The sequence below is a fragment of the Pan paniscus genome, chromosome 2 (assembly GCF_029289425.2).
Source record: "Pan paniscus chromosome 2, NHGRI_mPanPan1-v2.0_pri, whole genome shotgun sequence".
In the NCBI taxonomy this organism is placed as follows: Eukaryota; Metazoa; Chordata; class Mammalia; order Primates; family Hominidae; genus Pan; species Pan paniscus.
Window position 1 is genome coordinate 90,332,444 of NC_085926.1, and position 10,693 is coordinate 90,343,136.

At 34.0% G+C, this 10,693-nt stretch overlaps 1 pseudogene; it reads left to right on the forward strand.

Annotated features, from left to right (window-relative positions):
* Window positions 1–10,348: 10,348 nt before the first annotated feature.
* Window positions 10,349–10,448, forward strand: LOC112439395 (U6 spliceosomal RNA; annotated as a pseudogene).
* Window positions 10,449–10,693: the final 245 nt, after the last annotated feature.

The following is a 10,693-nucleotide window of genomic DNA, read 5'->3' on the forward strand; positions in this document are numbered from 1 at the left end:
TTTAGAAAAGCGATATAAATCTTCAGAAAACATTTACTTATAATGCCAAGTGTTTGTCAGTCTCAAAGAGGTAAATCTGAAAGAGAACAAAGAACTAACACATACAGATTAAAAAATATTATGGAATTGTTATTCCCAAAATATTTCAGATTTTAGATTTATGAAAATTTTACATATCTAGAAAAAAAACATTATAGCTGTTACAAATCCTTATTCAAAAGAGGTACTCTACTAATAAACAAAATAATGCAAGGTTGAAATTGTGAGTAGAGCAGGCATTTATCTACATGGTCAGATTACGGAGGTAACTGCCATAATACCATACCCCCTAATCCCATCAATTATGACCGAAATGCCACCAGTGCTGCTAAGCATGACTTTAACATTCATTACTTGCAGAAAATACTCCTGAGAAAACTAGCAGTTCCAGTGAGTTAAAGGAATTTTAACAGGCTATGGCCTGAAAGCAGTTGGTATGAAGAACAAGACAGGGGATTTCAGGATGCATCAAAGTTCATCTTTGCCCACTTTTCCAAAATTGAAATTGAAATTATGAGACTCATACCCTCTCAGAATCAGTCTGTCCATCTTAAAAGATGCAAATAATATTATAGCAATCTGGAAAGTGAACTACTTACAAGTAGATGTAGTTAAACATAATTTTTATAGCTGAAAAGTTCATAATCAAATATATTTTTTACACAACTTTAAATGTAGAAATGGAAAAGTCAAAGTTTGACTTTTGTCAAACTTTGAAGTGTACTCCATAGAATTTGAAGGAAGACATTGGGGTAATCAACGTGTTAACCAAAATAAGAAAATTAAAGACTTTACCAGAATGCTATGGGCTAGTCTACAGTAAACATGAGAATCACATTTAAAATATTTCAATACACTTTAAGATAACATGGATCTTTAACATGCGACTTCTAAGTTAGTAATATTGGTGATGTCTTTAATGGTGTATTTTCTTGTATTCGTTTTATTTAACTTTTCAGTAATGTTTTATTTTGTTTGCAATTGTGCCATAACTAAAATAATATGCAGCCAGATTTGTAAATAGAAAAAACAAATGATATTGTAAACATAATGTAATATTAATATTATGTATATTATAAATATGCCATTTTATTATAAGTATGCATAAGTAATTACATGTAATAATAATATTATTGGTATTATATATGTGATTAGATATAATATAATAGTATATATAATTAAAATGCAAAATATAAGTATTTAAATGCATAAAATTAAAGCATTTTACCATATTATATGTATGTATTATTCGTAACAAGTTTTTATATTAATATTCTAATAATTCTACCCTGAACTTCTAATACAAGTTTTTTTCATTTAAAAAGTGGTTAAGAAGCACTATATTCAAACATTTAAGTTCACATAAATCTCTTTAGAAGTGAAATTAAAGTTTAAATAGAATAGTTCAGATTTTGTATTTTACAGATATATACCAAAATGGTTTTTGTAGAATATGTAAATTCGTTTAAACACAATTAAAACCGATAAATGAAACATAATTTATTATGAGTTTAATGATCACTTTCAATTTTTAAATCTCTGCTACTATATTCACAATCTCGGTCAGTGAAAATACATACAGCTCTCCATTTGGAAATTGTGTATGAAACTGTTTCTCACTTGTTTAATAGCCTTTAATGTGCTGTTCATTTTCTGCCTAGCGTTGGCCTTGTTATCAACAAGTTTCTAAAATCTCAAAGATACCTTTGAAAAGATGAGAAACACCACTACACAGCAAATTTTAGAGTATCAATCTTGTTACACTTTGGAGGTACAAAACGGGAAGAGAAGTTGTTAAACTAGTATATAATTTAAATGATTAGTTTTATATTAAAATAAATACTGATACCATGGAAATAAGAATAATTCCCCAGAATTTTCATGATTAAACAGGAACATCAAACATATTAATACAGCTGCTTCCAGCTATACTCCAGCCACTTAGGATACATGTCCACTTTTCTCTGTTTCAAGGGGTACTTGAGAAGTGTGGCTGTGTTCCCCTCCTCTTGTTCATTGAACTGTCATTTACATCTGTTACCTTGCATTATACACTGAAAATGTGTTTCTTATGATTAAATTCACTGAGTGACAAGCACTTCCTCCAAACTCAGCGTTTTAAAATGTATACATTCAAAAGGATACTCAACAAGACACTGTCATTGTGAAAAGAAGGCAAACATAGTAATTTTTATAGTTTACGGACTCAGTACACATATAGGACAGATGCACATGAAAATAATGCATTTTAATAAACTTCACAATCATTCCCACAAGCGATAGATAATTGCCAAGTATGTATGGGATGGGACAGAGGCTGGGGCATTAGAGTAAAGAGCACACACTACCTTAAGGTGGGAGACTAACTTGTGCTCTTAAAAGAATTAGAGAGGAAGGGGACAGGCTTCTCCATTTGGAACACCTTGAGTAAAATCATATTGTTGCCAATCATCAGAGTCTGAGAAACATTATAAGAGCAGAAATTATGGATCATCAAAGATTGGACAAGAGTGAAGATGAAAACAAAAGATTATTTCTAAGTTCTAAAACTGAGAGACCAGGAGACCAAAGGTAAGAAAAGTTGGAGGGGAAATCTCAGGAGGGAAAAGCCTAAGTTTAGGTTTGAATGTGTTGAATTTTTTTTATTATTTTTGATAGCCAGAAGAAAATGAAGAATGGTATTATAACTTGATCAACATGAGAATAAGGACAGAAGATCACTGCCACCATTTCTGCTACTGGGAAAAACGCAATAGCTAAAATACTTAATTGTTTTGACTATAGCCTCTCTTCTTTCAATACGAAACACAGAGCAATAGATGGTCTCAATGAAAGTTTCGGTAGAATACCCTAGGCCTCCTCAATTTCAGCATCTCCAGGGAATGGAGTTGAACTCAGTGGCACTGAACGAAGCCTCCTTCCAAGATTTTTCTTATAGGCTCATTTTCTCTCACTCACCACAAGGTTTTCTCTTTCAAGAGTCTTGTAATTCAAGAACATACACTTTGCTCCAAAGATGAGAGGCCTAAAACTTCAAAATGGAGAGGAACATGATCACACTTCTGTCTTTGCACTGCCTGAAAAAATGGCCTGATACAAGCTCCCTACCAAGAGATACGCAAAATCATAAGAGTTTCCTGCATTTGGCAACCTGATATCTTTCAGAAATGTAGAGTATTGTGGATAAAAACCATGCCCATGTGATTCAGGCTCAGCTCAGCCTTGTGTGGTCAGAGAAACACAAACAGTAATCAGAAGTAATTAAGACATTCAAATCATTTAAACATGTCCTTTTCAAAATGGCAACAGAATGGAAAAATACTTTAAAAACCATAGATCATCTCACGTTCTATTCTCTCCACCTGCCTTAGTCCGTTTTGTGCTGCTATAAAACAACGCCACAGACTGGATATTTATAAATAGAAATTTATTGGCTCACAGTTCTGAAAATCTGAGAAATCTAAGTTATGTTAATGGCAGGTTCCATGTCTGATGAGCTCATTCTCTTCTTCCAAGATGGCGTCTTTCATGCTGCATCCTCCAGAGGGAAAAAAGAAGGAATCCTCACAAGGCAAAAGTTAGAAGACTCTAGACCGTGAGAGAGAGCAAGATGGGGCCAAACTCGCCCTTTTATAATGACACCAATGGCACCCATGACAATGGAGGCATCACATCCTAATGCTACCCATGAGAGTGGAGCCCTCACACCCTAATCTCTTCTAGAAGCTTCCACCTCTTAATTCTGTTACAATGACAATTAAATTTTAACATGAATTTCAAATGATAGCACTCTCTGTAACTCATTGATCCCCACGTGGGTAGCAGCAGCTTCCTCTCTGATACTCTTTTTTTTGAGACGGAGTCTTGCGCTGTCGCCGAGGCTGGAGTGCAGTGGCGTCATCTCGGCTCACTGCAACCTCCGCCTCCCGGGTTCACGCCATTCTTCTGCCTCAACCTCCCGAGTAGATGGGACTACAGGCGCCCGGCACCACGTCCGCCCAATTTTTTTTTTTTTTTTTTTTTTTTTTTTTAGGATTTTTAGTAGAAACGGGGTTTCACCGTGTTAGCCAGGATAATCTCAATCTCCTGACCTCGTGATCTGCCCACCTCAACCTCCCAAAGTGCTGGGATTACAGGGGGCCCGCGGCCGGCCCCCTCCCTGCTACTCCTAGCCCCCAACCAAGCACTCTTCTCAGCCCGAACACCTCATGTGCGCTTTTGCCTTTCCTTCCTCTCTTATTTTCCTTCAATCCCATTATTTTTCTCTCTTCCCGAAGTAAATACCCTACTTTTTCCTTTTCAGGTTGTTTTTATTCATTGGCCCAAATTAGCATGAATGTAATATAGGAATGGAAAGAATTCTCCTTAGCAGTTAGAGGCAAGCAGAAAAGAAGGGACAAGCATGTACACATTAAATTTTTTTATTCCCATCGCATGTAAATGCTTAGTTTCAAAACAATTTACTGTCATGTTTTATTTTGTTCTGAAACTCCAAGCTCTTTAAAAGACAATTCGAATTCATTCTCTTTTAGGATCCCTTGGGCTCTTGAATCAGTGGGAAACTGAATAAAACTCTTCACCGTTACGTGAAACCACAGAGATCTCAAGAGTTCTCTAAGGTTGGACGTGCCAAATACTTTGATACTTCCCTGGGCCCTTAGAAGAAATGCTGGGACACAGTGCAATGCCAGGTGCTCAGGGGTCTGTGGCCCCCTGCATTGCCACTCAGAAGGCAAGCGTGAAATTCTGTCTGCTTCGAGAATGCATAAGCTGACATTTCCAGATTACCTCTTTTTCTCACACAAACTTTGTTTTTGTACTGTTTTGCTTTTAATGGGTAAGGAGAAGTTTGATTTCATGATTAATCCAAATTTGTAAAATTTGTTAAGTGTTAGAATACTACCAAGAAAGGGCAACCCTATAAAAATGTAGATTACACTACTTTTTTCTAAAATGTTCAATAAATTTTAGGTTATTGGTAATTGAACATCAAGCTAACCATAGATTTTCGTATCATTTACTAGTTTCAATTGTGTGAAGTTTAATAATATGAAAATGACAATGTGTTTTTAAAAAGTTCAAGATATCCTTTGGTACATAATGGAACTTTAATAAATATTCATAAATGAATCATTCTTCAAGAGACTACATTATTGGAAGAGGTTGCAGCTAATATTCCCTTTACTGGAAAACTAAAACACTGCCTTTTTGAAAAACAAAGATTTGCTTACAAATTTACTCTTTAGAAAAAGTCCAATTTCAGGTAGTTTATTTGAATAATGTTCCCTATGATAATAGTTGCACACATTTTAATAACTGCTATAAATGTATTAGGGAGTACTATACAGGATAGTGAGTTCAGAGGAATGGGGATTGTAGCTATAGTAGAACACATTCTTTCTTTTCAGCCATCAACCTGTCTAGCACTACTTCAATTACGTGATGTGCAACTCTTCGTTATACCTACTTAACTGTTTATTCAGCTAAGTAAAGAGACATCAACCTAAGTAGCACAAAGTGGCTTCAGATTTTACCCAAGTGCTTGATTGCTTTAAAGACATTATTGAATTCTAACTACATGGTAGATAACACTTACATGAAATAAATGAAAATCATTCCGAATGAATGAATTCCTATTTAAAGCATACTATATACCACTTAGGAGAAATGCTGCAAACTTGAACTAAGATGAGAGAAAATTTGAAATAAAGTTCCTTAATTCTAGATAGCTGTTTTGTGTATGCATATGTTTAATAGCATTATAAAATATCACTTCTAAGTCACCATTATATGTGCAGACAGCATGTTCTTCGGGCACAAACTTATGTTTCGTATGTATCAAGTCACTTAGCACTGCTGGCAAGTGTTGCCAGCCTGAAATATAAAACAGAGAGGATAATAAAACTTTAACAAGCAGCAATAAAGCTAATGAAATATAATCTCAAATATACTACTCTAATTCATCCCGAGAGGAAACACCCAATCCTAAGGATGAGGAAATGGAGCCAGCTCCATAAAAACACATATTCATCATAGTAACATGGATCATTTTAGAATTAGAACTAAAAGAAAATTCAAGCTGGTTATAGTGGTGTAATTATCATGACCAAATAGGTGAGGATGACAGGATGAAGCAACAGTTCACATATGGTTATTTTGGCTCCATATTTAAAGCTATTGAAATGAAAATATTGATATTATTTTTAATGGGGATAATCTTTCATGCTGAGGATAGAGAAATTTCAAGATAGTCAGACTAAGCAGCATTTAAGAAGTGAGATATGACTTCCAAGACCAGTACGTAAGTGGGTCACAAGTGTATTTACATACAGTTTGCGTGTGCCCATAATAACTGTGCAATCTATTCCCAAATAACTTCAGATTGATGTTTATTACTGTATCCCTTGAGGCTGTAATTTGATAATAGTGCATTTCCTTCCGTATTTCCTATAATTCTCATCTGTCTTTGAGAAACTAGAATTCCAATTTAAGAAAAAGGGAGCAGAGAGGAGAGAGAAAAGGAAATGAAAGGATAAATGAGGCAGAGAAAGGAGATAAGAGGAAGGGTACAATTTTCTGTGAGTCCTTTCTCTGTAGCTTTTACTTTTTGCACACACAAGTGATTTAAGGGAACAATCTAAACAATAGAGAACAGACTAATCCAAATATAAGATTAGAATAGACAAGATTTCCTTATTTTAATAGACAACCTCTGTGATTCTGCATATGGTATAGTTTATGCATACAAGTAAGTTAGTAAAGGGAAACAGATCGATAGTCCATTCTCAGAAGCATCCACAGGACAACTAGGAGTTCTGTGCTTAGTTTTCAACTGCCAGAAGATTTTTTTTTAACTACAGGAATTTGTATCAATAACTGATTTTCCCAAAAAGGCTCAGGAAACACGTAATGTCAAGTAGGGTCAAACAATGAAGACAGGATATGCAACTCGGCTTGGTTATGTTTAAGATAAGCAAAAGTAATGTAGAAGAGCAAGATGGTGTACATAGATTATATAGACATTTGGAATTTCTATTATTCAAAGGGCAACCTAAAAAAACTGGTAGAAATATTTTCTCCATAGAATGAATTCTTGGACAGTATGAATACCTGTCACAGGCAGAACTAACTGAAGCATTTTTGAAAACTTGAACAAGCTGCTTGAAAACACAACAATAAAAAGAAATAAGGTGTCATGAAAAATGTACAAATAATAAGAATAAATGTTTTCTGTCCTTACATTGCATGAGTACAAAATGAACAAATAATAAGAATAAATGTTTTCTGTCCCTACATTTCATGAGTACAATATAGATTATGTACTATGAAAAATGAAAATGTGCAAATAAGAATATTATTAAAAAATATGAAAATGTACAAATAATAAGAATATTATTAAAAATATGAAAATGTACAAATAATAAGAATAAATGTTTTCTGTCCCTACATTTCATGAGTACAATATAGATTACAAGATTTAACTCTTTTATAAATAATCAAATATATTTTATTTACTTTCTGTTGCCTCATTTCTCTTTTAAAATATGCGTACTTCTATCTATTGATTTTATTTCACTTTGGTTGATAGGAGTTCAACCACTGACCTGTAAACTGTCCCCTTCTAAAAGATAATGCCCATGATTTTCCACTTGTCTTGAAATTTTAATATCTAGGTTACATTTTTCATCATTAAAATAGTTATTTAGTTTATTAGTAACTTCTGAAGGATGTCTTGGGCATTAATAGTAGATTGGAAAAACACTAGAAATTATTATTTTTGCAAGAGCTATAGAAGTTAGTGAGGGGTTAATGCTACTTTATGCCTACTGATTATAATATATGCCTGGCCATTCTTTCAATTAAAATAAAACCAAAGCAATGTCTTTAACATATATCTGCTTTCACTGAATAGTAACAATTCTATCAGTCTGTGGTGAAAGGGAAAATCTCAATATTAAGGACATAAATTGACAATATTTGCAATACGAAAGATATTCCGTGGAATAGGGACACATTTGTGGGGTTTATAATTATTTATTTATTTATTTATTTATTTATTTATTTATTTTTCGAGACGGAGTCTTGCTCTGTCACCCAGGCTGGAGTGCAGTGGCAGGATCTGGGCTCACTGCAACCTCCGCCACAGGCTCCCAAGTAGCTCGGATTACAAGCACCCCATACTCCGCGCTGATTTTTGTATTTTAAGTAGAGACGGGGTTTCACCATGTTGGCCAGGATGATTTCGAACTCCTGGCCCCGTGATCCTCCCGCTTCGGCCTCCCACGAGCCAACGGGCACGGCCACATTCGTGTTTTAAGAGGATACTTTGGGTCATTGCACAGTCTGAAGAGTCATTTTACTTTGCTTTCATTTATAAGACATTCATGTACTGCCATCGTGTGGTCAATCCAGCACACATCAGCTTATTTGAAATGGTATGAAAAGTCAAGGAAAAAAAAAAAAAGACTGTGCTATTTGTTTTGGTTCATGCTGATAGCCTTCATCTTGCCAAAAAGAGCTTAGCAAAAGAGTTAGCTGGAATATACCATAGATGTAAACCCAAGCACTTTTATTTACCAGAGGACCCAGGCAGTGTGTGTTTGAAGTCAGAACCAAGTCAATCTAGCTGATAAAACCACAGGGAGCAAATAATATTTATTATTTCCTGTTTAATATTCTGGATATTTCATATAGAAGATCTATCAAAAGTCCAAAGTTGTGTTATTTATATAACTTTTTCCAAAATCACAAGTTACAGTTAAAATGATATTTTATAACTGTAGTGCCTTTTTAATGCAACTAAAAAAAGCTGTGTGCATAAATAGACAAATACAAGTGCAGATACAGGGGAAGTCAAAGTGATTTAAATTGGAAATGTTAAAGACACAGCACAAGATCATACTTTTGTCATTTAGATAATTTCATCTGTTTTCAAGAGTACAAAATCAAATGAGGTCCAACTCCCTTCTACTTAATTTTAGTATCATCTCTAATACTAAGGGTGGATGTAATCATTCAAATCGTAATCATGATGAAATTGTTTAATGGAATCATATCTTATAAATTAAAATCTTTCTTCCATTCAGAACATGAAAATCAAAAGCAAAATTTGATAAAAGAGTGATTCTGGATTTAAATACAAAAGGTCTTATATTGTAAAGCCCTTAAATTGTTTTCTAGAAATAAAACCTTTCCAACATTTAAATATAGCAAAAACTACAGGGAAGCATAATTCTATTAATGACTTCTTTCACCTTAGAAAGTATCAGATGAGCTGATGAATTTTCTGCCTTCAACTGATAGTTTTAGAGAGAGAAATATCATTTCAACTCCCATATCTTTACGTATTGTTTCAAGAAATGCCAAATGCCTTTCAAAATATTATCTCAGAATGTAAGATTTAAATACACCAACAAATTTTAAGAGACAAAATCCTAATTTACTTTCCTTCTTTCCCTTTTTTATTGAACACTCACCACAAATTTCTTATTAGATGAAACATAAAAAGTTATCAACAAATATAAAATCAGCCTAAACATAACTATCAGTCTAAAATTTTGGTCTTAAACTATCACTAATTTTATAACTTTCTTCCATTTAATACAGTGACTTCCTGCATGTTCATGAGTTTATAATGGTCATATAAAATAACTTTTCTCTCATGACCTTTAGTAGGAAAGAAAGATATGTGTATATGAGAGAAAAAGAAATGAACTAATAAGTAAATATTTTAATGAAGAAAGAAAAAATGTATTGAGTAGAGATGAAGATTATCCAATCTAAAGATTAGACATGCACTGTTTTTTTGGTTATGAGATTCTATTATGGAAAACAAAACAAACTCAGTAAATAGACATATTAAAACAGCTAGAAGTCTAGCCAAATTTTGACACTCTTGAAAGACTTAATAATGAAAAGAGATAGGTCCACAATTAAGACCAGTCTACACATTATTTAATTGCCTGCCAATCCCAGAAAAATTGAATTTAGTCACCATTATTAGATGTGGTTCAACAAGAGTGTCTTGGAAGCTGCTTATGATAGGGCTACAAATCAAAGTGTCCTAAATTTTTAACCCTCATGAAGAGATGAGGGACAACCAGAAGACCTAGCTATGGGCAACATCGAGGAAGGAGCACTGGCCAGCTTCATAAATACAAGTCTGTGTTCTAGGGAGAAGGAAGAATGGAAGCAATCTTACTCAATATTCTTTTGACTGAAAGTACAGAAACTCATTTGAGATAGTTTATGCAAAAAAAGGGTATGTATTCTGTAGATATAAGTGTATAGTACTACTCAAAGTGATTTAGTGTTCGCCTTGGCAGTACATATACTAAAATTAGAATGATACAGAGATTAGCGTGGCCCCTGTGCAAGGATGACACGTTCTAAAAATTTATTAAAATTAAAAAAAAGATTTAAAGAGCATGATGGAATTTGGTATAGAAATTGAGAAGAAGCATTTAGAAAGTTGTGAGCAATTTGAGAAAGCAGTTTTTTGCCTGCTGATTCTTTAATAAAAAGGCATGGTCGCTGTGTGATTCCTATGGCGACTGTAACACATTACCAAAAACTTCGCGGCATAAAAAAAATTTATTCTGCCACAGTTCCGGATGCCACTCCAGCCATCCTCTTTGAAGAAGGGCCTTGAGCT